This window comes from Coffea arabica, chromosome 8e (genome assembly GCF_036785885.1).
Source record: "Coffea arabica cultivar ET-39 chromosome 8e, Coffea Arabica ET-39 HiFi, whole genome shotgun sequence".
In the NCBI taxonomy this organism is placed as follows: Eukaryota; Viridiplantae; Streptophyta; class Magnoliopsida; order Gentianales; family Rubiaceae; genus Coffea; species Coffea arabica.
Window position 1 is genome coordinate 36,676,071 of NC_092324.1, and position 26,894 is coordinate 36,702,964.

Sequence of the window (26,894 nt, forward strand, 5' to 3'; positions counted from 1 at the left end):
AATTTAGGGGAAGTGCTGTCCAATTTTCTAGGCCGTTTGGTTCCTTTAAGTTTGAATTGCCTTTTGGTAGAAATGAAGGGCTTTTGGGTTGTTTGAGCCTAGGTCTTCATGTTACCTTTTCGTTCCCAAAAATCTTGTTTTGCACCCTTGCATTAGTAATTATTTGGCGAGGCATACAACTAGTAGTCGAGCCTCACATGTGCATTCTGTTTACTCGATTTTGGAAGTAGAACCTTCAATTGTTTTACTTTGGTTCTTTTAGGGTTTCTTGGCAATTAAAGCTAGTTTGAAGTGAAAATTTTTGAAATATCCGTACTTGAACCGGTGAGTGTACAACTCCCCTCACTTGTTGTTTAACTCGGTTTCTGTACATGCAATCTGTGATATGAACGTCTGAACTATCTGTTTATTTTGTTTGAGACGAGGGTGTACTTTATCACACTCGTTCTCTTGTCTGTTCATATGCTAATTTTTGGTGTGAATCGGAATCCGTTGTCTGTATCTGTATCTGTTATCTGTATCTGTATCTGTATCTGTTCTGATATTGTTTGGAAGCTAGTATCCAACGACCTTTCTGTGACCTCTGAGCTCAACACCTGTGGCCAGTTACTCGAGTCGGACAGACAAGGGCCTGGTTGATTAGATAACGAACCACGGTAGTCTGTTTTGGGATCTTTGGGTATTGAGACCCTTGATTTCGGTATACTCGAGTATTACCACTTCTGTTTCTGTTTGGAGTTCGGGCCCAGTAGGCGTATGTGAGGTGGAAGGAATCGGAGAAAGTGGAGTCTACGGTATTGGTTACTTTTTTAAACGTTGACGGAGTGTCAACTATTATTTCGATCAAGTGTCGGTGAAGCAAATGGGAATTTGGCTCCTGAGAGCCACCCGTATCCTTTCTGTCTATGGTGTTTGGTCACTTCTTTATTTGATTCGCAAATGTAATTAATTGACTACGAAGTTCCACGTTTCTTACTTGCTATTATTTTGGTACCTCATTGAGCGTAAGCTCACCCCCTTCCCATTATCTTTGTTTTCCTTACAGGGAACCACTTTTGGAGCTAAGATGTTTTGAAGCACGAGTCGAGCTAGTTTTAATATCTTTTGTAAAGCTCCTTGATAGTTGGAAAATCCTAAATGTATTTTGATCTAGTTATCTTCTTTTGTTCCGTAAATTACAAACGTATGTGTATAAAACCATTTACCCTGCTCATGTATCCTATTTGGATTGGAAATGTTTTCCCGAGTTATATGGCCATATCTGTATTCATTTGGCTCCTGGTTGGGTGGTGATGTGGCAACCACTATTCATTGTGGTTTTGATTTTCGTTTTGCTATTTGGCGACTTTGAATTGTTTGAACGAGCTATTACCTTCCTGAACGTTTTCAATTTCATTTAACTGCTCGATAGTCCTGGTGAGAGTTGGGCAGGTAGTCCGCTAACCCCTTTGGTAAGTCTCAGGGGAAGGTGGGGCTGTCACAGGTGGTATCAGAGCCACTTCGCGTGGTCTCTGCGCGGAGTGAGCTTGGGCCAAGTGGTGTTATGGTCCTGCTTTTGGTGAAGGTGTTTAAAGGGTTAAGTGCTCTTTTGAGCGTAAGCTATGAACCGTGCATGTTATAAGTGTAAAATCTCTATCATGGAACTCGAGAAAGATAGATAAGTGTCGCGCCCCATTTTTTGATGAAATAAATAAATAAATGGTTTAAAAAATGTATTTTTTGTGATTGGAAAATGAATTGTGATTTAAAAGAAAAAATGGGTCTAAATGGGGGTTTGAGAATGCGACGATTTGACCCAAAATTATAGTTTAAAAAGGGTTTTTTTGAAATAAAAATTGGAGTCGGCACTTGGTAATGAGTTAAGGTGTACCAAGTCACCTAAAAATGGATTTTAAAGAAAAATAGGAAAAAGTAGTAAGAAACCCCTTTTAAACGACTCCTAATCCACGTAAACCAAAGAAAAAGGTTCGGGAGTCACATTTGACAAAGGGGAAGGCAAGGATAAAATCCAAGGCACCCCTTTGACCTAGCCAAGGCTAGTTGCATGATTTAATCAAAGATTTTCTTGTTTTAATCAAAGAATTTATTACATTTGGATGCACTACATGAATGCAAACCCTAGACCTAGGGGGTATTGGGGGAAATTTCTCTTCAAAGGTTGAGTGGTGCCAATCACATTAATTGTGAAGCCCAATAACAATCCTTTGAAGAAGTCACGAATAATGCGAGTGGGATGCAAATGAATGGAATGCGTGTATGCAATGTGAGGACATGAGTTTGAAAAGGTAATAAAAAACAATAAATATGTAAATGAAAATGTGCACGTGAGTGGGCAAGGTACAGTATATGAAATGATAATATGAAGTGCATGTGTGCAAGTGATGATAAAAGTGTTCGTGTGCAAGTGAAGAAACATAAAGGTGCACGTGTGCAAAATGGGAGGAAAAATGAAAGTGTGATGAGGGTATAAAATGGTAGAGTGGATTTAAAAAATGCATGAGCCTAGGGAATTCATGCATATTGGGTACGGGGAGACCTAAATCGTGACTCCATTTGCCCTTTTTATAGAGGGAATACAAGCGTGCTAAGGCTTAGAAAAAGCCACACTCATCTATATCCCATATTTAAGGGGACTCTCAAGCAAATGAACCCTATAACTAGCATGAAATGCAAAAATCCTAAAATGGAGGGAAAAGGGGTTCGAGGGGCATGCAAAATGATAAAACTAAAAAGAATGCATGACATGTAATGAACATGCAAATATGTACTAACGAGGGGAAATCCCTAAGGGTCTAGCGTTGGACTAGCCCATTCTATGAATTCCAACTAGCGTTGGACTAGTGGAAACGTACATTCATCCATCACATTCATTCAGGCTATGGAAAGCGAGTAGACATGCCAAACACTTATAAACACATAGCACATAACATTTAGCATGCTCGACTAGATGCAAGGCCCTAACAAAGCAAATTAACACGTAGCAACAAAGGCAAGCAAACAAACTAATAAACCTATTACATTCGCTAGCTAGGCACATGTCTTCAATAGGTCTTCATCAAATGCTCTCCAAGCCCTATCTATTACAAGCCAAGAGGTGTACACATACCCCATAAAAATAACTTAATGAAAGCAAAAGTAAATGAAGTAAATGAAAGTAATGAAAGAAAAACAAGGAAAGCAAAATAAACATGCAATTCTCACTTAGCACGTTGGATCACATAAGAGGGACAAAAAGGGATAAAAGAAATTATACCGATCCCTTTTGTAGTGTTAAATGGAGTGAAATCACTTATTTATCCTCCAAAATAAAAGAAATGGTCAATGTACCAATTTATTTGAAGAGATTAAAGAAAATAGGCAAACAAGAGCTCATTCGGTCATAAAGCCCCTAAAGTCATGGCTTAAGTGCAATTGACAAAGCATGGTAGTTAATTGAAGCAAAGCAAGCAATGAAGTTTCAAAATTAAAACTACCAAGGACTAAATTGAGGAGATTATTCAATTGATTGGGTCCTAGTGGAATAAGGGGCATTTTGAGGGGTTAAAGTGCAATTTTCTTTTGGTTCTCATGCATGCATACGTTAGAAAAATTCTGCATTTTGAAGCTTCTTGCAACTAAGCATAGGCTGGCTGCATTTTTGTTTCCAAGCTCAAATTTCAGACTTGAACACACAAGCTTTGCTCAAGCCATTTTCAATCAGAATCATAACTTGAAACCAAGCAACAAAACGTATAACCTCAAACTCCAAATAACAAACAACATAAAGGAAGTTGATGCAAAAATCTGGAGGAACACTCAAACACATTTTTCTTTGAAGGAACGAACACTGCTGCAATTTTTCCCATAAACTTCAGCTTTTCCCGCAACCACATTCATGCTATTCCCTTATTCGGTTTAAAAGTATTCAGGCAAGCAAACCAAAAAGAAATGGGATGAAATCGTTATCTAAACAAACACCATAGCTGAATGGCCGAAAAGGAAGGGCAAAACTCAAGAAGCAAAACCATAAAATTTTATTCGGCAAGCTGAAATTAATTTTCCAGCAAACATTTGGACATAATTCAGATACCCTTCAAACCCAAATGCCCAAACTCAAAACCAAACCTTCCATTTCTGTCCTCCAACACAAGATTCAGCACGAAACTGAAGTGCAAAACTCAGTTGGCCACTAAAGAACAAGAAACACAGGCATAAAAAAACGACAGCTTTTCCCTTGCTGCATTTTCCAGCCATGCTCTCTACCATTTTCCATATAAATGCCATGTCTCATCCGAACCCAATTAACATCTCTACCAAACAACAAAACCCAGATCTTAAACCATAAAAATAACAAACACTCAACGTCCAAAACATGCCTGAATCAGTCCAAAAAAAAAATGCAATCTTTTCTCAAAGATTTTCCCTCAGCTCACAGATTTTAACATGAACTTATTTCTGGGTTCATTCCTGAGCATTGATCATGTTAACTATATTATGCAACTTACTCTTCCACTAGCACAACTTAAAGGCTCAAAGTTCATAAAAGTTAAAGGAGAGTAACATCAAGAGGATCAAGCAACACAGCGGCAAAGAAAAATTTGACAGTTCATGCATGATAATCTGATAAGTCGACCCAAACAGGAGAGAAGATTACCTGAAAATGCTTTCTTGACCAGCTGCAGATGAGATATCCCGACGAAATCCAACTTTTTTCAGGAGAAAATGAGACCCACGAACTGGGTTGCAGGAAAATCCAGTGCTGATGCCGGCGATGCCCACCGAAGATCCTTCCTTTTCTTTTTCTGGTTTCCAGCCGAAGCCCCCCTCCCAGCTCTCTCTCGGCCTTCTTTTCTCCTTTTACTCTTCCCCCGTTGTCAACCTCGATTCTCCCCTCTCTGCCTTTTCTTTCAAGAACCCCAGCTTCCCCTTTTCGTTCGCTGTTTCTCCCTTTTTCTTCCTCTATTTGCTTCCTTCCGTCGCCCTCTCTCCTTCTGTTTTCTTTTCCCGCCGCCAACTAGCCCCTCAAACTCTCACTTTGTCCCCTTTTCAGCTACCACAAAAAGCTGCGTTCTTTTCTTCTCAGATCCTAGTCACTCATCTCTCTCCACCAGCCGTCAAGTTTTCTCTCGTTTTTTCTTTTCTTCGCCGTTCTCTCCAAAAAAAACCCCCTTCTCGCTGCGGCTGTTACCCCTTGGCTTTTATATGGGCAACCTCCAACCCTAAAACTCCAGGATCTTTTGCTATATTTGCAACTAAGGATCTCCCCAAAGTTCACTTGCAAGCTGCTGCAAAAACGCAGCTTGCATACTGCGCGTTGGTTTTTTTTTTTTTTTTTTTTTAACTTAATAAATACAGAATATAAATAATAATAATAATAATAACAAAATGACAAAACCATGTAATAATAATAAGAATGAAAACAAATAAATAAAAAAAAACAAACTAAATAAATAAAAACAACAAAAATGTCCATTTTTCAAATTTTCTTCATTTTTCCTTTTTTTTCTCTTTTTTTTCAAAATAACTTAATAAAAATAACTAAAGTGCAAAAAGGTTGAATTTAAAGAAATAAACATATTTTTGTGAACAAATTTTCTTTTTTTCCTTTCTTTTCCATTGTTTTTTCCAAGAAAACTAAAAACCTATTTTTTGAATGTTTTTGCTTGTTTTTTTTTTTCCTTTTTTTTCCTTTTTTCCATGATTTTTCATCATCATTTTTTTTATCAAGAAAGCATTAAATAAAAACAAAATGACTAAAACATATTTTTTTTGAATGTTTTTCCTTTTTCTCTCTAGCAACTCTATGCTAACTTAAAATTTAAAAACTAAAACTAAAAGTAAATAAAACTAAAAAGACAAACAAGAATAAATGACAAATGAAATAGATCAACTAAAAGGGCCAAAAATGAACTAAAATAAAATAACCACTAAAAATGAGAAACAAACAATAACGAACTAGAATGCAAACAATCTAAAACAACCAAAATCATGAAATAGATGCCACATACAAATTATTCAAAATTTGGTGTCTACAGTTTGCCCCTCTTTGTCTGAGTTTTGGAAAAACTTGAGACAAAGAAGTAGACACCAAATGCTCACCTGTGTTATTCGGCTACGAGCGTCTCGAACGATGGACGCTTTAGAAATGGGGACTGACCCCTTTGACAAAAATTTAAAATGGGATTGACCCACGGGATAGATTCGGACAGAAATGTAAAATTGGGATAGACCCACGGGATAGACCCGAACAGAAATGTAAAATTGGGATAGACCCACGGGATAGACCCGGACAGAAATGTAAATTGGGATAGACCCACGGGATAGACCCGGACAGAAATTTAAAATTGGGATAGACCCACGGGATAGACCCGGACAGAAATGTAAAATTGGGATAGACCCACGGGATAGACCCGAACAGAAATGTAAAATTGGGATAGACCCACGGGATAGACCCGGACAGAAATGTAAAATTGGGATAGACCCACGGGATAGACCCGAACAGAAATGTACAATTGGGATAGACCCACGGGATAGACCCGGACAGAAATTTAAAATTGGGATAGACCCACGGGATAGACCGGGACAGAAATGTAAAATTGGGATAGACCCACGGGATAGACCCGAACAGAAATGTAAAATTGGGATAGACCCACGGGATAGATCCGAACAGAAATTTAAAATTGGGATAGACCCACGGGATAGACCCGAACAGAAATGTACAATTGGGATAGACCCACGGGATAGATCCGGACAGAAATGTAAAATTGGGATAGACCCACGGGATAGACCCGAACAGAAATTTAAAATTGGGATAAACCCATGGGATAGACCCGGACAGAAATTTAAAATTTGGGATAGACCCACGGGATAGACCCGGACAGAAATTAAATGGGATTAATTGAAGTGAGATGGAGTATTGGTGGGGTTGACCCATGTTTATTGGTGATGCAAATGAAAGAAGCGAAATGAAGTGTTAATGGGACTGATCCACGTTCCAGTGGCTGTGAAAATGAAATGTTTTTGACAATCGGACAGTGGGATCAAACCCGAGCCTGCCGTGATGAACTTAATTTGATTTTTGATTTTTTGATTTTTTTTTTGATTTTTTTTGATTTTTTTTTTTTTGATTTTTGATTTTTGATTTTTTTTTTTTTGATGATGATTTTTTTTTTTTTTTTCAAAATAATTTGTCCCAGTATGAAGAATTGGTCAGTGGGATAACATCTGAACCTGACGGAGTGTGGACGGTCAGCGGGATAGAACCCGGTCCTGCCGAGGTTGGCGGGATAAAACCCGGTCCCAACGTGATGTAAGAGCGGTCAGCGGGATAAAACCCGGTCCTGCCGAGGTAAGCGGTCAGCGGGATAAAACCCGGTCCTGCCGAGGTTGGCGGGATAAAACCCGGTCCCAATGTGCTTTTGCGAATGGTCAGTGGGATAAAACCCAATCCTGCCATCCAATTGGTCAAGAAATTGAATTTGATTTGCCAAGAAACAAGCAATTAAATTTGATTTTCCAAGAAACAAGAATTTGAACTTGATTTTTGACTTTTGAAATTTTTGAATTTTTCTGATTTTTTGTAAGAATCTTTTTCAAAAATAATTTGCCCCAGTGTAGGGCCCTTTTCCCTTCTTTTTCTCTTTCTTCGGCATCGGCCTTCCACATCACCAGATGCTCTTTCGTTGATTTCAACAATGAATACCTGCACAGGGGGCTTACCAAAATATGACATGCATTCACATTTACATGAAAAGAGCAGCGTGATTGATTTGAAAGATGCATTATTTGATTCTTGGGCGAAATCCTCAATTGGACTAACAAAAATATTTGCCCCTGTGTGGGCTTGTTTTCACGAAATCTCATAACAAAAGTTTTGCCCCAGTATGGGCCATTTAATTGCAAAAACTTGTCTGGATGACTTTCCATTTATTTGAACACTGTAAGAAACTATGTTTCCTAAAAGAAAATTTTATGATGATTTTTTTGAAATAAAATCAGATCACAGAAGATTTCTTCCTCACCTTGGCATTGGTGTTTTGGGTAATGGGTCACAATTTCCAGTTGGTTCATCTTTCAGGACCGATCAAGTGGGTGTTATTTCTGATTTGGAAATGGGAGGTCAAGATTTGTCTCTTTTTTTTTTTTTTTTTTTTTTGCCAAATTGTACGTAATCCCATCAATATCACATCTTAGTGAAAGCAGAGAGTTTGTCACCCTTATTTCAAGAAAACTTAGTCAACATACAAGCTTTTTAGGCTTGTAACGTATGGACAGAAGTGATAGCTAAACATGTAGAAATGGGTTATACCCTTATGATCACAAATGATTTGATGAATTTCTTATGAGTATGATCCTCACTTTGGATTGTCATGAAGGAATAAGTCAACTATGGACTTTATTAGCTTGTAATATAGCTTGAAAACGATAGTTAAAGAAATAATTTTCAAGGACATTGCACCGAAGATCGCCTTTTTCCAAAATTGCCCCTATTTTGAACTCAAAAAATTTCAGACTTTGTTTGGATTTTCTCATCATTCCCCAGAGATTTCAGCATCGAATTTTTCTGCATTTTCTTTTTTTGTTTTTCTTTCGCCTCTTTTCTTTTCCTCGAGCTGATGGGTTTTCACATGGTGAGTAGCGTCAACCCCATACCCAAGCCATTCAGAAATACAGCTAAATTTTTCTGGCATCAGAAATTTTCTTGACAGGGCCATTGCAAAGAACAGAAGTCAGGACTTTCAGCTTTTGTAATGGGGTCTGGTGGGGTGTTTAGAAAAGTTAAGGCCTGAAGGCAGATTTCAAGAGTGGTTTAAGTAATCTGAGGTCGCATTGTTGTGCCAACCCTATTTTAGGGTTAAATCAAGACTTGCCCCAGAGTTTATGCTCAATTGAGGCTTTTTCTCTTTCATTTTCTTTCTTCTTTTGATTTTTCGTCTTTCTGCCATTTTTGAACTTTCACAAAATTTGCCCCAGTTTATTTTTGAACTGAGGTTCTCTTTTTCCTCTTGCTTTTGATTTTGTGGCTTTTCACTTTTTCACTTCTTGAAGTTTTCCTTTTCAACTCCAACTTGCCCCAGTGTGGGGTTTGCGATTCTCAGGGGTTGCCCAAATGAAGTATTTTATTCTGATGGCTCAAAAGGGATAACTAGGGATAGAATGTTTGAGTGGAAAAGGAAGATGGCCTGACTTGTATTCTGTTCCTTACAATAACTCTGAGAGGAAACTTTCATTAATGCGAAATTTCTTGCATGTATCTGAATTAACTGACTGAGGAAGCCCATTGTTCATCCATATTTTGTGAAACATAGGCGATCCACGCGGACAAAATCCTTCCTTTTCTTCTTCTTTTTTTTTCTTTTTTCTTTTTTTTTTTTTTCAAAATTGCCCAATCTCCTTCCCCAATGTGGGGTGCGATCATATGTGCACTCGAAAAGAACCACCAATTTTTAGCTCAAATAAGGATGCAAGGGATGATCAGTGTTTAGGTTGTAGAAACGATGGCCAGAGCATCATTCTTACACTTCATGACAATCAACGTAACGCAATGTTCATTGAGAATCCATTCTCCCTTTTGATATTTGAAAATTTTCCATGTAGGGTAGTGATAATCAAGGCGCTTATTTGAAACGAAATTATTCTTTTAAAGGCTCAAACGGGAGAGCAAATGATAAAATCTGTATGGGTAGAGAAACGAACGCTTGAAGTATCATTCCAAATTTTCAAAACAAACAAGAATAATGCACATTTTTGCTTTCACTTAGATGTGAATTGAATCGGTTACACAATGGATATTTTCAAGCAAAGATGGCCCCAATTTGCAATTTATCAATCAATGTGACTGATTTTATTCTGGGGTTAAGTGAAGGAGAAAAGGTATCTCATCGGGCTTTTTGAGTGGCCATTCACCTTTTTTCTGAGCACTCTTATTGTATAGCTCGGATCACCGACCAAGTGTAAGGATTTAAGAAGCATACACTTGTGAATTTTCAGGCTAGAGGTTGAAAAAATCTCAATTTGTTTTATTTCTCAAAATTCATCATGAAATCTCCAATGAGTAAGAATAAAGAATGAAGTGTACATAAATATACACAAAACAATAATTGTCCAAGAATTTATTGCTGAAAAAGTTTGAAACAAAATTTCTCGTTCAATTATGATACAAATGAGAATGGAAAACTTGTAAAGAGTTCAACATATACACTTTTATCTCTCTTTCTTTTGGAACAAAATGTACTAACAAATCAAATAAACAGAATTTCCCTTTGGAAAATAATTACAAAATCTCTCAGAGGCTTTAGCATAAAACTTCCAGATAGATCATTTATGTTTTCATTGTAGGATCTGCCCAAGAATCAAATAATTTTTGCAATTTTGACACCTTATTAGATCAGAAGTGTCATCAGATATAGAAAAATATTTTCGCCTTATTGAAACATTTTTATGAATGCAGGGGAGGGGGAAAACAAAAGAAAAATACCCCGAGTTAGTAGGCAAAACTGCAAAATCGGTATGCATGTCCTATGGGGGAACCCTTTTATGCCAAGGGTAGGCCTAGCATGAAAATGCAATCCTCTAAGGTAGGCACTATACCATACCTGACGGATCCGATCAACTAATTGAGTGAAAAATAATTTTGAAAAATTTGGTCAATTGGAGAGACGAAAGACATTTGTCAAAATAAGGACAATGTCCGAATGAATTGATCACAAATGCACGGGTTTGACCTTGACGAACTTCCTATCGAAAAAATTTGAATTCGTTGACTAGATTTCTCAGTGAATCACGGGTCAAAACCCTAACTGATCAAATAGTTGGATACAATGGATGGCTTTCTCAAAAATCGACTAGATTTCCCAATTCGGAATTCGACATTGGAACCCTAATTAGTCAAATGGGTTGAATGAAATTGACAATTTATTTAAAATCGACCGAATTACCCTAAAAAGGGAAACGGGTCAAATGAGTTGAATGAAATTTAATTTATCCAAAATTAATCAGATCACCCTAAAAAGGGTAAATTGATCAAATAGATTGAACGAAACTTGATTTATTCAAAATCGGCTCGGTTGCCCTAAAAATGGGTAAATTGCCAAATGAATGAAATTGAATTAGTGATTTATTCAAAAAATCGGCCGAATGACCCTAAAAAGGGTAAATTGGTCAAATGAATTGACGATTTATTCAAAATCGACCAGGTGACCCTAAAAAGGGTAAATTGGTCAAATGACCCTAAAAAGGGTAAATTGGTCAAATGAATGAAATGGAATTAATGATTTACTAAAAAAACGGCCAAATCACCCTAAAAGGGTAAATTGGTCAAGTGAATGAAATGGAATTAATGATTTACTCAAAAAAAATCGGCCAAATCACCCTAAAAGGGTAAATTGGTCGAATGAATTGATGATTTAATCAAAAATCGACCGGATGACCCTAAAAAGGGTAAATTGGTCAAAGGAATTAATGATTTATTCAAAAATCGACCAAATCACCCTAAAAGGGTAGATTGGTCAAATGAATTGAAATGGGTTTGATGATTAAAAAATGAATTTGAAAGAATGGATTAGATGAAATGGACGATTTGCTCAAAATCGATTGAATTATCTACCCATTGGGTAGTTTCAAGAAATCATTACAATGCCTTAGTCTATGAGCCTCCTAAAATCAAGATTTGGCCTCCATTGATTTATCGTCTCAATAGTGAAGAATTATTTGGATTTCTTCAAATTAGTGTCCTTTTACGCAAGGGAATTTTACCAATTCGATAAAATGGCCAAAAAGTGATTATTAGACGCTCATATTCTAATGTGCAAAAGTTGCTTTATTCCCTTCAAAAGATCGGATCCTTACCTTACCTTGTGCACTACCCCTTTGGATGGTACAAAATGTAAACGTGCAAGTCTCTTTGGATTAAGTATCCGAGACACAAGGCGATTTATTCCTAGCACGGGATCCCCTAAATGGCATTCCCTTTCTAGGGTGGATGCATGATGCCATTTATTAAAGCGATGTAAACATGTGACAAATATGGCCTAAAGGGTATAAATAATGCATCGGGGGGAAAAGGGTCTAAAATGAAATGTATTTATTAAGTATAATGACTAAAATTTAAACATGTGAGTTATCTAGTGGGTAGGCCACTAAAAGAGTGCCAAAGTGGCCTCTTATTGCTAAGGTACATGAATGCAAGCCAAGAAAACAAAAGAATGGTTAGTGCAATTGATAGTACACATAACATATTGGGAGCAATTAAAAAGGCAATACAATCAAAGCAAATAAAAGGGGTGGAACCCCTTCCCTCGTGCCTAATGTGCTTAAAAGAGGATGAGGCTGACTCTAACCTAGGAAAATTCTAACATGGATGCATGAGGCTGGGGTTCACTAATGCGACTAGACTCGATAAGGCTTCGGCTCCCAAGCCTTCAGACCTAAAGGCAAAGGGTCATCACTCCCAAGGCCTTCGATCGGTGGCTCGAGTGATCCCTTAGGTAGCGCTATGGGCGCAGCGCACACCATCCGCCTACCCAAGGCGATCGATCCTAATCCTACAAGGCGGTGTGGGATAGCGCCCACGAAAAATAAAATAAAATGGGATAACAATAAGTAAACGTGCACGTATGAAGTGTTCCCTATTTTGAGGGAAGGGGTTGAGAACTACGCGAGGCTCTAAAGGTGACACACACCCTCCCAAATGCAATGCAAGCGCGAGATAAGCAAGTAAACATACATCCAATCAACCAATCATACATTCGCGAGCGAGGGAGTAGTTGGACACGCGTGAAATGCAAAATCCTAAAAGAGGAAAAAATGCAACCCTAAACACCCAAATGTGATATATGAAAAGATTAAAAGAAGAAAAAGGTTGATTAAAGCAAATTTGCTCGGACTCTCGAATGTCCCCAGTGGAGTCGCCAACTGTCGCGCCCCATTTTTTGATGAAATAAATAAATAAATGGTTTAAAAAATGTATTTTTTGTGATTGGAAAATGAATTGTGATTTAAAAGAAAAAATGGGTCTAAATGGGGGTTTGAGAATGCGACGATTTGACCCAAAATTATAGTTTAAAAAGGGTTTTTTTGAAATAAAAATTGGAGTCGCCACTTGGTAATGAGTTAAGGTGTACCAAGTCACCTAAAAATGGATTTTAAAGAAAAATAGGAAAAAGTAGTAAGAAACCCCTTTTAAACGACTCCTAATCCACGTAAACCAAAGAAAAAGGTTCGGGAGTCACATTTGACAAAGGGGAAGGCAAGGATAAAATCCAAGGCACCCCTTTGACCTAGCCAAGGCTAGTTGCATGATTTAATCAAAGATTTTCTTGTTTTAATCAAAGAATTTATTACATTTGGATGCACTACATGAATGCAAACCCTAGACCTAGGGGGTATTGGGGGAAATTTCTCTTCAAAGGTTGAGTGGTGCCAATCACATTAATTGTGAAGCCCAATAACAATCCTTTGAAGAAGTCACGAATAATGCGAGTGGGATGCAAATGAATGGAATGCATGTATGCAATGTGAGGACATGAGTTTGAAAAGGTAATAAAAAACAATAAATATGTAAATGAAAATGTGCACGTGAGTGGGCAAGGTACAGTATATGAAATGATAATATGAAGTGCATGTGTGCAAGTGATGATAAAAGTGTTCGTGTGCAAGTGAAGAAACATAAAGGTGCACGTGTGCAAAATGGGAGGAAAAATGAAAGTGTGATGAGGGTATAAAATGGTAGAGTGGATTTAAAAAATGCATGAGCCTAGGGAATTCATGCATATTGGGTACGGGGAGACCTAAATCGTGACTCCATTTGCCCTTTTTATAGAGGGAATACAAGCGTGCTAAGGCTTAGAAAAAGCCACACTCGTCTATATCCCATATTTAAGGGGACTCTCAAGCAAATGAACCCTATAACTAGCATGAAATGCAAAAATCCTAAAATGGAGGGAAAAGGGGTTCGAGGGGCATGCAAAATGATAAAACTAAAAAGAATGCATGACATGTAATGAACATGCAAATATGTACTAACGAGGGGAAATCCCTAAGGGTCTAGCGTTGGACTAGCCCATTCTATGAATTCCAACTAGCGTTGGACTAGTGGAAACGTACATTCATCCATCACATTCATTCAGGCTATGGAAAGCGAGTAGACATGCCAAACACTTATAAACACATAGCACATAACATTTAGCATGCTCGACTAGATGCAAGGCCCTAACAAAGCAAATTAACACGTAGCAACAAAGGCAAGCAAACAAACTAATAAACCTATTACATTCGCTAGCTAGGCACATGTCTTCAATAGGTCTTCATCAAATGCTCTCCAAGCCCTATCTATTACAAGCCAAGAGGTGTACACATACCCCATAAAAATAACTTAATGAAAGCAAAAGTAAATGAAGTAAATGAAAGTAATGAAAGAAAAACAAGGAAAGCAAAATAAACATGCAATTCTCACTTAGCACGTTGGATCACATAAGAGGGACAAAAAGGGATAAAAGAAATTATACCGATCCCTTTTGTAGTGTTAAATGGAGTGAAATCACTTATTTATCCTCCAAAATAAAAGAAATGGTCAATGTACCAATTTATTTGAAGAGATTAAAGAAAATAGGCAAACAAGAGCTCATTCGGTCATAAAGCCCCTAAAGTCATGGCTTAAGTGCAATTGACAAAGCATGGTAGTTAATTGAAGCAAAGCAAGCAATGAAGTTTCAAAATTAAAACTACCAAGGACTAAATTGAGGAGATTATTCAATTGATTGGGTCCTAGTGGAATAAGGGGGATTTTGAGGGGTTAAAGTGCAATTTTCTTTTGGTTCTCATGCATGCATACGTTAGAAAAATTCTGCATTTTGAAGCTTCTTGCAACTAAACATAGGCTGGCTGCATTTTTGTTTCCAAGCTCAAATTTCAGACTTGAACACACAAGCTTTGCTCAAGCCATTTTCAATCAGAATCATAACTTGAAACCAAGCAACAAAACGTATAACCTCAAACTCCAAATAACAAACAACATAAAGGAAGTTGATGCAAAAATCTGGAGGAACACTCAAACACATTTTTCTTTGAAGGAACGAACACTGCTGCAATTTTTCCCATAAACTTCAGCTTTTCCCGCAACCACATTCATGCTATTCCCTTATTCGGTTTAAAAGTATTCAGGCAAGCAAACCAAAAAGAAATGGGATGAAATCGTTATCTAAACAAACACCATAGCTGAATGGCCGAAAAGGAAGGGCAAAACTCAAGAAGCAAAACCATAAAATTTTATTCGGCAAGCTGAAATTAATTTTCCAGCAAACATTTGGACATAATTCAGATACCCTTCAAACCCAAATGCCCAAACTCAAAACCAAACCTTCCATTTCTGTCCTCCAACACAAGATTCAGCACGAAACTGAAGTGCAAAACTCAGTTGGCCACTAAAGAACAAGAAACACAGGCATAAAAAAACGACAGCTTTTCCCTTGCTGCATTTTCCAGCCATGCTCTCTACCATTTTCCATATAAATGCCATGTCTCATCCGAACCCAATTAACATCTCTACCAAACAACAAAACCCAGATCTTAAACCATAAAAATAACAAACACTCAACGTCCAAAACATGCCTGAATCAGTCCAAAAAAAAAATGCAATCTTTTCTCAAAGATTTTCCCTCAGCTCACAGATTTTAACATGAACTTATTTCTGGGTTCATTCCTGAGCATTGATCATGTTAACTATATTATGCAACTTACTCTTCCACTAGCACAACTTAAAGGCTCAAAGTTCATAAAAGTTAAAGGAGAGTAACATCAAGAGGATCAAGCAACACAGCGGCAAAGAAAAATTTGACAGTTCATGCATGATAATCTGATAAGTCGACCCAAACAGGAGAGAAGATTACCTGAAAATGCTTTCTTGACCAGCTGCAGATGAGATATCCCGACGAAATCCAACTTTTTTCAGGAGAAAATGAGACCCACGAACTGGGTTGCAGGAAAATCCAGTGCTGATGCCGGCGATGCCCACCGAAGATCCTTCCTTTTCTTTTTCTGGTTTCCAGCCGAAGCCCCCCTCCCAGCTCTCTCTCGGCCTTCTTTTCTCCTTTTACTCTTCCCCCGTTGTCAACCTCGATTCTCCCCTCTCTGCCTTTTCTTTCAAGAACCCCAGCTTCCCCTTTTCGTTCGCTGTTTCTCCCTTTTTCTTCCTCTGTTTGCTTCCTTCCGTCGCCCTCTCTCCTTCTGTTTTCTTTTCCCGCCGCCAACTAGCCCCTCAAACTCTCACTTTGTCCCCTTTTCAGCTACCACAAAAAGCTGCGTTCTTTTCTTCTCAGATCCTAGTCACTCATCTCTCTCCACCAGCCGTCAAGTTTTCTCTCGTTTTTTCTTTTCTTCGCCGTTCTCTCCAAAAAAAACCCCCTCCTCGCTGCGGCTGTTACCCCTTGGCTTTTATATGGGCAACCTCCAACCCTAAAACTCCAGGATCTTCTGCTATATTTGCAACTAAGGATCTCCCCAAAGTTCACTTGCAAGCTGCTGCAAAAACGCAGCTTGCATACTGCGCGTTGGTTTTTTTTTTTTTTTTTTTTTAACTTAATAAATACAGAATATAAATAATAATAATAATAATAACAAAATGACAAAACCATGTAATAATAATAAGAATGAAAACAAATAAATAAAAAAAAACAAACTAAATAAATAAAAACAACAAAAATGTCCATTTTTCAAATTTTCTTCATTTTTCCTTTTTTTTTTCTCTTTTTTTCCTTTCTTTTCCATTGTTTTTTCCAAGAAAACTAAAAACCTATTTTTTGAATGTTTTTGCTTGTTTTTTTTTCCCTTTTTTTTCCTTTTTTCCATGATTTTTCATCATCATTTTTTTTATCAAGAAAGCATTAAATAAAAACAAAATGACTAAAACATATTTTTTTTGAATGTTTTTCCTTTTTCTCTCTAGCAACTCTATGCTAACTTAAAATTTAAAAACTAAAACTAAAAGTAAATAAAACTAAAAAGACAAACAAGAATAAATGACAAATGAAATAGATCAACTAAAAGGGCCAAAAATGAACTAAAATAAAATAACCACTAAAAATGAGAAACAAACAATAACGAACTAGAATGCAAACAATCTAAAACAACCAAAATCATGAAATAGATGCCACATACAAATTATTCAAAATTTGGTGTCTACAATAAGTATGTCGGGTAGAAATCTTTATTATGGATGATTTACGCTTGGGACCGGCCGGCTCGAGTTGTGAATTATCTTAGATGGGATTCTTACGCCCGGATATGAAAGAGATGAGAGCCTAGGTTAGAAAGGATTGGGCGAACTAGAAAGGCGATTCTATGGAACTTCATGTGGTTTGTTCGGGTGTGGTTAAGCGTGATCAACCTTGATTAAGATATAGATGGTGTTGTTCTCGAAGATTATGGACGGGGCCCTAGAGGGGAAAAGTTTTTCGTGAGTTATTTTTGTACTCGTGACCTAGTCTGTCTATAGTACTTTCGGATGATCCCGCTACTTTCATGGATCTCTTATATTTGTATCTAATTGACTACTACTGTGTGACTGGTTCGGTCCAGTTGTGTGTATATATGCTTTTGATCTGTGTGTACCTCTTGTTATTTGCTTATGCTTATAATTATCTTTAATATTATCCTTGCACCTTGACCTTAGATTGACTTAGATCAATGGAGGGCACACGTAGTGGCCGGGGATGTGGGCACGGGCGTAGGCAACCCACGCCGGACAGGGGTGCTGGGGAAACCTCATCTGGACCTAATCCGGAACCGAGGGTTGACCCCAACATTCAAATAGCTGCCGCCATGCAGCAAATGACCAACCTGCTGGCACAAGTGGTGCAGCAACAGGGCCAAAACCCGAACCCTAACCCTGAAAACCCTGGCAACCACATCGAGAGCGACGATAGGGCTCTTGAGAGATTCTAGAAGTTTGCCCCACCGAAGTTTATTGGGGAGCCCAACCCGGATGTTGCCGAAAGGTGGTTCGAGAAAATGGTAGATATTTTTGCTGCCTTGCACTATACCGAGGAGAGGCAGGTAACCTTTGCCGTCTTTTAGCTGGAAGGGGCGGCCCGTTCCTGGTGGAACGTTATTCGGCAAAAATGGGAACGGGAACAAACGCCCAGGATTTGGGTGAATTTTATGCGGGAGTTCAACGCGAAATTCTTCCCTCCTCTAGTCCAGGAGCGGAAGGAAGATGAATTTATCCGACTTCGCCAAGGGACCCAATCTGTAGTGGAATATGAAAGCCAGTTCACCCGCCTATCCAAATTTACCCCTGAGTTGATTATGACCGAGCAACGACGGATCAGGCGTTTTATCCAGGGCTTGAACGTGGAGATCTAGAAAGATCTAGCCGTAGCCCAAATCAACGCCTTCAGCGATGCCGTAGAGAAGGCGCAACGAGTAGAGAATGCTAGGCTGTAGGTGAAAAACTTCCAAACCAAGAAAAGGGGCTTTCCTGGGAGTAGCTCTGAGCAAGAAAGTACAAGTACGCCCCCTAAGATTGGAAAGGGAAATAGGGGAGTACGACCACCGGGGGTGTCGCGTGATGTCTCTCAGGGGAGACCGGTCTCTGCTACTCGTGGTCCTTGCTGGTATTGTGGAGGGCCAAATCATACGGAGGCAAATTGTTGGAAGAAAGAGGGAAAATGTCTGCGCTGCGGAAGTGCCGATCATCGGATTGCTGACTGCCCAGTTCAATTGCGAAAAGGAAAAGGGACCCCGCAACTAACTAAGACTAACCCTGGACAGTCGGAAAAGGAAGGTACCGGCTCGGGTATATTCTTTAGAGCAACATCAGGTTCCTGACTCGTCTAAGGACGTAGAAGGTACGATCCGTTAGGTACCTTAGATTTTGAAAGATTCCGTTGATAAGAAAATTTTGAGAACGAAATTTCTTTAAGGGGGAGAGAGTGTGAGGACCCGTAATCTTCTTAATTTCTAGGTTTTATTTTCTTTAAATTGCACGTTTTTCCATATTTTCTTTATTCGGGAAATTTTAAAAATAATTTTTATGAGTAAATATAGTCATACATGATTTTTCTAGTATTGGTTAGTTTTTGAGACTTTAAGAGTGTATATCGGACGTGAGACCTGCTAGTGCGGAAAGTTCGGTAAAATTCGGCCAGTTAGGTTCAGTGTTGGATACCGGGTTTATTTTAGCAGGTGTTAAGAGATAATTAGAGGATACTAAATGGATGAGAGTTGGAGAGACAAAAGGATAGCCATGCATTAATGGTAGTGACAAGTGTCACTTGGAGGTTAAGTCTTCACTTTGACTAACTTTTCTACTTTACCAATTTAAGTAAAAAATTACCCAAAATCATCTTCATTTGGCCGAACCTCTTGCTTGAGAAAAGAATATAAAAAAGCTTCCAAGTTTCTTGCTCCAATCTTGCCCAATCTCACAAACTAACCGTTTACTCTTGAATTTCTTCCATAAAACCTCTTAGTTTAGTGCTTGTAAGGTGATTAGTGAAGTGGTTTGGAAGGCTAAAGTGCGAAGTGGTCTCTTTTCTTGAGTTGATAAGGTGAATAACTAAGAAACCTCTCTTTTCTATCTAATGATGTTGAAGTAATGACTTGTGTTAGCCTAAGGGATGATATTAGGTGTTATTTCATGATTTTGGTTGAGATTGATGACATTTTCTATTTAATCATGATTTTTCTGATTTAATATGATTCATATGTTGTGACCATGGATGATGATTGGAAATGATCTGGAATGAAACCTTAGTGTGCCAATTGTAGTTATTTGTGGAAAATGTCCGTATTGAACGGAAATTTCGGAAGTTAGGGTTTCGATTACCCCCTTTCTGCCTGGTACTGTTCATCATAGTTAGAGGCTGAATTAGCATTGGGTTAAAACATGAAAGTTGTAGGGAATGATATTTTAGAGATACCTGCAAAATTTTAGGCCAATTGGAGTAGCGTAGCTTACGAAAGGACTGAAATACCCCTGCTGCCCTGTTTCTACCTGAACTTGATAATTGCTTCTATAATTGGTTAATTTGGTTGGGAATACTTCTGATTCGGTTGTTGACGTCTTCTTAAGAAATGTAACCTGGTGTCTTAGCTTTCAGATGGCTTTGGAATCACTTGATTTGGACTTAGGTAGCCTGAATTACGGTTCGTTAACCAGAATGAGGTTTGTTAACCTGTCTTTGCGGTTCTGGTTTAGTATCTTGAATTTTGGACCTGGTTGCACTAGAAACTGGACTGAGTGACCTTCTTCAATATTGTAGTTCTTTCTGTTAGCTTCGAAATGGTGTATCTTTTACATCCATCTGACAATCGTAGTCCCGGTTGTGTCCAATACGCTAAATGACGTCAAAACTGTTTTGGGGTTTTAGAGCTTAACTTTCATTTCCGGACTTTTCCCTAGCTTGAATTGTACTTGTACTACTTGGAGCTTACTGAACGGCTATTGAATGAAATTATTTTGTGTGTGACTTTAGGAGTGATTGAGGGAAATAAAAAAGGGAAAGCCTTGATGGCTGGAAAAGTAAGCAAATTTAGGGGAAGTGCTGTCTAATTTTCTAGGCCGTTTGGTTCCTTTAAGTTTGAATTGTCTTTTGGTAGAAATGAAGGGCTTTTAGGTTGTTTGAGCCTAGCTCTTCATGTTACCTTTGTGACAGCCCCACCTCCCCCTAAGGCAAACCAAAGGGTTCGGCGGACCGCCTGCCCAACTCTCGCCGGGACTCACTCACTCACTACAGTCCTCAAACAAAGTACAATATAAACTTCAAATATATATCAAATTCTCCAATAATTACATGTCATAAGCGAAGCATCCACGCTTAGAATTAGTTTTCGCTTCATACATCCATGCGATCCTTAATACCAACTATTATAAAGGAGGAAGTTCAAAATTCAAAGTATACAAACATCCACTTCAATTCCAAATCTAAACTGTACAAGATATAATCCATCCAGTCATGTGAATAAGTACTACAAGCCTTTCCTTCGCCACGAGCCCTGTGGAGAGGAATAAAATAGTTTTGGGGTAAGCTAGAAACTCAGTGAGTAACTAGTAAAATCAGTAATCAAATATATTTCAAGATAATGCACTTCGATGATGTCATGAGTCAAAGATCAAATGTACGTTTATTGCTCTCGTGAGCCAGTGAAATCATTACACTTAAACACCCAACGCTCAAATAGATCACTTAAAGTGAAAAAAATAAGGGGGAGCAATGTTGGTGCTCCAAATCATGTCATGAACAATAAACATGAATGGAGACGTTGGTGTTCAGCACAAAACTCCCCAAGAACTCATTGAAGCCAAAACATGTCATGAACTCACATGCAAGCATGCATGATATGCAATTGAATAAAGAATGCAGGAAACAGTTCATAAGTAGCTTTGGAAATAGTTTAGGGTCACTCACCTCCACGGCTCAGGAACCATCCATCATATATCATTGCATTGCCCAAATCCAAGCCCTTCAATTCAAACTCAAAGCAATCAAATGCTTTCAAAGATTGGACAGTATATCCCCTTAATTTTCTTACTTTTCCATCCTACAAGCCACACCATTTCATCTCAAATCAACCACATACACATCATAGACTATCAAATACACATTTCGGCACAATATCCATAACTGAAGCTACACTTATCAGATTGAAACGAATCTTATGGCGTTTTGAAGAAAAGACATAAACCTACAACTTCCATGAAGACCACTCAGTCCAGTTCTCACCCTAACTAGGTCAAATTTACCAAAACAATTCCGGATTTTCCAGTTCGAGATTCACTGCAGAAATCAACTAGCAGTCCTGCTTTATTCATTCATATCTCAGCACACACAACTCCAATTCAGGTAATTCCAAAGCCATTTGAAAGCTAAGATACAAGGCTATAATTATTAAGCAAACATCATCAACTAAATCAGTAGTAATCCTGGTCAAACTAACCAATTACAGAAGCTGATTAGCATGTTTGGGTAGAAACAGGGCAGCAGGGGTATTTCAGTATTTTCATAGGCTACATTGCTCCGATTGGGCTGAAATTTTGAAGGCAACTATAAAACATCATTCTCTACAACTTTCATGTTTTGAGATAAGGCTAATTCAGCCTCTATCATGATGAAACAAAAACAGGCAGAATGGTGTTTGTGAGAGTTTAAACTTGGAATTAGAACTTTGTTGCTAGAATTTCATGTTTGTTAGGTTTAAATCATCAAAACCTCCAACTAGCAACTTCATAACATCAATTAAAGGATATGTGATCATAATCAAAGCTGAAAATGAAACCCTAGCTACTCATCCCCCCAACTCCAACAAAACTCACTAATTAACCGTTGTAACTCAAAATTAAAAGCTTCTAGCCATATTTAACCAAAATTGGGAAAAAGAAAAGGGTGAAAAGCCATGATACCTTCCTAGGATGCTTGTAAGAGAAGACCACAACCTTTCCTTCAAAATCTTGCCATACAAAGCTCTAATCTTCCCTAAAGAGTAGTTTTTGTGAAGTGATTCACAAGATTTATGGTTGGAGTTTAAGATTAAGCAAGAAATTTAGTTGGTGAAGATGAAGTTTCTCTCCCATTTTTGTCTCTCTACTTTCAGCCAAGGTGGTGAAGAAATGGAGAAGATTTGGTTAAATTCTTGTTTTATGATGGTTGATACAAATTAGTCAAAGCTCCTTCCAATAAGGGCTTGACATGTGTCCTTTCTAGAGTTTTCTTCCTTCTTCCTTTGGCCTACCATGGTGACTCATGTATAAGATATTTTAAGGCTAATTAGTCAAAATAAAATGAGGAGATTAAAGAAATAAAGTAGGGTTTAATCAGTGCACTCACTCGGTAACGAACGGTACACGTCAGTTCTATCCGTTTTCCTTAAATTACACGTACTAGGGTTTTTACTTCCTATTCACTAACTTTATATCATAGCTTCTAATCACATATTATTTCTCACCTAAAAGTTACTCTTAAGCACTAAATTTGATCCTTACTCCATACCGGATAATTACACTACGGATACACGTGAAAACCCAAACTTGCTCCAACTTGAAAACGAAAAGTAAAACCTTACTTTCTAGGTTCATTTGCACCTATTGTGGAATGATTGGGTAGTAGGGCTATAATAAAATCATAAGTTCCAATTAAAAGGAAGTTTTTAAGAGAAACATGAGGAATTTTGCAATTCTAGTGATTAAAATTTGGGTTTCAGTTAAAATATGAGAGATTTAAGAAAACCGGTTGATCACAAGTAAATTAGGGTTTTTTTATTAGAATTTAGGGTTTAAAGAAATCGGGGTATCACAACCTTTTCATTCCCAAAAATCATGTTTTGCACCCTTGCATTAGTAATTATTTGGCGAGGCATACAACTAGTAGTCGAACCTCACATGTGTATTCTGTTTACTCGATTTTGGAAGTGGAACCTTCAATTGTTTTACTTTGGTTCTTTTAGGATTTCTTGGCGATTAAAGCCAGTTTGAAGTGAAAATTTTTGAAGTATCCGTACTTGAACCGGTGAGTGTACCACTCCCCTTTCTTGTTGTTTAACTCAGTTTTTGTACATGCAATCTGTGATATGAACGTCTGAACTATCTGTTTATTTTGTTTGAGACGAGGGTGTACTTTATCATACTCGTTCTCTTGTCTGTTCATATGCTAATTTTTGGTGTGAATCGGAATCTGTTGTCTGTATTTGTATCTATTATCTGTATCTGTATCTGTATCTGTATCTGTTATCTGTATCTGTTCTGATGTTGTTTGGAAGCTGGTATCCAACGACCTTTCTGTGACCTCTGAGCTCAACACCTGTGGCCAGTTACTCGAGTCGGGCCGACAAGGGCCTGGTCGATTAGATAACGAACCACGGTAGTCTGTTTTGGGATCTTTGGGTATTGAGACCCTTGATTTCGGTATACTTGAGTATTACCAATTCTGTTTCTGTTTGGAGTTCGGGCCCAGTAGGGGTACGTGAGGTGGAAGGAATCGGAGAAAGTGGAGTCTACGGTATTGGTTACTTTTTTAAACGTTGACGGAGTGTCAACTATTATTTCGATCAAGTGTCGGTGAAGCAAATGGGAATTTGGCTCCTGAGAGCCACCCGTATCCTTTCTGTCTATGGTGTTTGTTCACTTCTTTATTTGATTCGCAAATGTGATTAATTGACTACGAAGTTCCACGTTTCTTACTTGCTATTATTTTGGTACCTCATTGAGCGTAAGCTCACCCCCTTCCCGTTATCTTTGTTTTCCTTACAGGGAACCACTTTTGGGGCTAAGATGTTTTGAAGCACGAGTCGAGCTAGTTTTAATATCTTTTGTAAAGCTCCTTGATAGTTGGAAAACCCTAAATGTATTTTGATCTCGTTATCTTCTTTTGTTCCGTAAATTACAAACGTATGTGTATAAAACTATTTACCCTGTTCATGTATCCTATTTTGATTGGAAATGTTTTCCCGAGTTATATGGCCATATCTATATTCGTTTGGCTCCTGGTTAGGTGGTGATATGGCAACCACTATTCATTGTGGTTTTGATTTTCGTTTTTCTATTTGGCAACTTTGAATTGTTTGAACGCACTATTACCTTCTTGAACGTTTTCGATTTCATTTAACTGCTCGATAGTCCTGGCGAGAGTTGGGCAAGCAGTCCGCTAACCCCTTTGGTACGCCTTAGGGGAAGGTGGGGCTGTCACAATGGATCACAAATAATAAGCTCTTTGGGATAATAAGTTCTTTGGGATGATTTTGAACAAACTTTCAAACTCTTAAAGATCTCTAGCTATACCAATATCCTTGTCATTTTCTTCCAATGTTTGATGTTCTTGACGATCATCTTCCTTTGAATTTTCTTCTAGCGGAGTGTTGTCTTGATTATGAATTGTTAGTTTTTTAACTCCTTCTTGAACACCTACATCATCATTCTCAGAGCAACTCTTGAAAATATCATTATTAGATTCATCAAATATGACATGTATGGCTTCTTCTATAACAAGAGTCCTATTATAGATTTTAAAACCTCTTTTATTTTCACAATATCCCAAGAAAATGCCTTCATCGGATTTCTTATCAAAATTTTCAAAATGTTCCTTGATATTTAAAATGAAAACACTTGCGACCAAAAACTTTGAAATATCCTACAATTGGCTTTTTATTAAAAAATAACTCATAAGAGATTTTCTTCAAAATTGGTTTCAGGAGGACTCTATTCATAGCATAACAAGTCGTATTTACGGTTTCGAACCAAAAATATTTTGGCAAGTTATATTCATTTAGCATAGTTTTCGCAGCTTTTTGAAGAGTTTTATTCTTTCTTTTAACAACACCATTTTGTTGAGTAGTTAAATTCAGTGTGATCACAAAATTTTGAAAAATCACAAAATTTAAATTTCGAACCATTGTACTCCTAATCTTAACAATTTGCAATCCAATCAGATTTTGAACTCTTGCAAATAGGGAAACAAAATTTTTTAAAGTATCATCCTTATGAGTAAGAAACATCACCCAATATCTAAAATAGTCATCAACAATAACTAACCAATATATCTTACCACCCAAACTAGCAATTTGTATAGGACCAAACAAATCAAGATGTAAAACCTCCAAAGGTCTCGAAGTAGAAATACATTTCTTGGATTTAAAAGAAAATTTAACTTGTTTTTCAAATTGACAAGCATCACAAATTTTGTACTTTTCAAGTTTAATTTTTGGCAAACCTCTAACAAGATTTTTTTTTGAAAATTTCTTTTTAACAAATCCATGTTAAAATAACAAAGTTTTCTATGCTACAACCAAGGGTCTTCATTTGAAACTTTAAGGCATTTAAAACAAGAGGAATCAATATTTTCAAGTATAACTATATAGATGTCGTTCATTCTTTTTCCATTGAAAATGATATTAAATTTTGAGTCAAGAACAAAATGCTCATATTTTTTGAACAACACCAACAAATTTCTATAACATAATTGACTAATACTTAGCAAGTTATAATTCAAACTATCAACTAAAAGAACACTGTGAACAAAAGTTTTACCATTCTCACCAACATCTCCTATTCCAATTATTTTGACTTTGTTATCATCACCAAATGCAACTTTTTCACTTGATTTTGGCTTGAGTTTGATAAATTGTAATGGATCACCAGTTATATGTCTTGAACATCCACTATCTATGAACCATCTTGATTCCTTAATGGTGTTCACAAGGTTTATCTACACAAAAGTTCAAAGGATAATATTTTGTACCCTTTATTTTTTGGGTCCTTGAGAGTTAGTATTATGCCTAACTGTGACGCCCGAAAGGAAAAGAAACGGAAAAAAATTTGGTGGAAAATGGGAGGACCAAATCCGGCCGCAAATCCGGCCAGTTCTTGGCTGGATTGCCGGCCGGATTGTTTGTGCATTTTGAAAACAAAATGGGATTTCGTTCTGCCCTGAGTCCGGCCTGGAATCCGGCCGGATTGTGATGTGGCAGTTGCGGTAGCCAACTTTGACCAGCTGTTTTACTTCCTTCTTAACCTGTTTTGGCTGATATTTTCCTCATTCTCTTTCCTTGGCTTGGCCGGCTGTTGAGAGAGGAAAACCAAGAGAGATTTCTTCAATTTTTCCTAACTTCAATCTTTTCTCAAATCATGAGATTTAACAGTTAGTTTTGCAAACTGCTCCGATTAACTTCATATCTAAGGTGATTGCTAGCTATTGGTGGAGTTGTTTGGAGGGTCAAGCACTAAGCTACCTTGTTTCTTGTGGTTGAAAGGTAAGTGGCCAAGAAATCCTCTCTTTGTTCCTTATAATCGGAAATTAGTGGCTTGTAAAAGTTAAAGATGCTATTTTGTGGATGATTTCTTGATTTTAAGTAGAGTTGGACCAATTTCTGATTTATTGGAGATTTTTCTGATTTTATATGCTAATCATGGGTTGGCCTTAGAATAATGGATT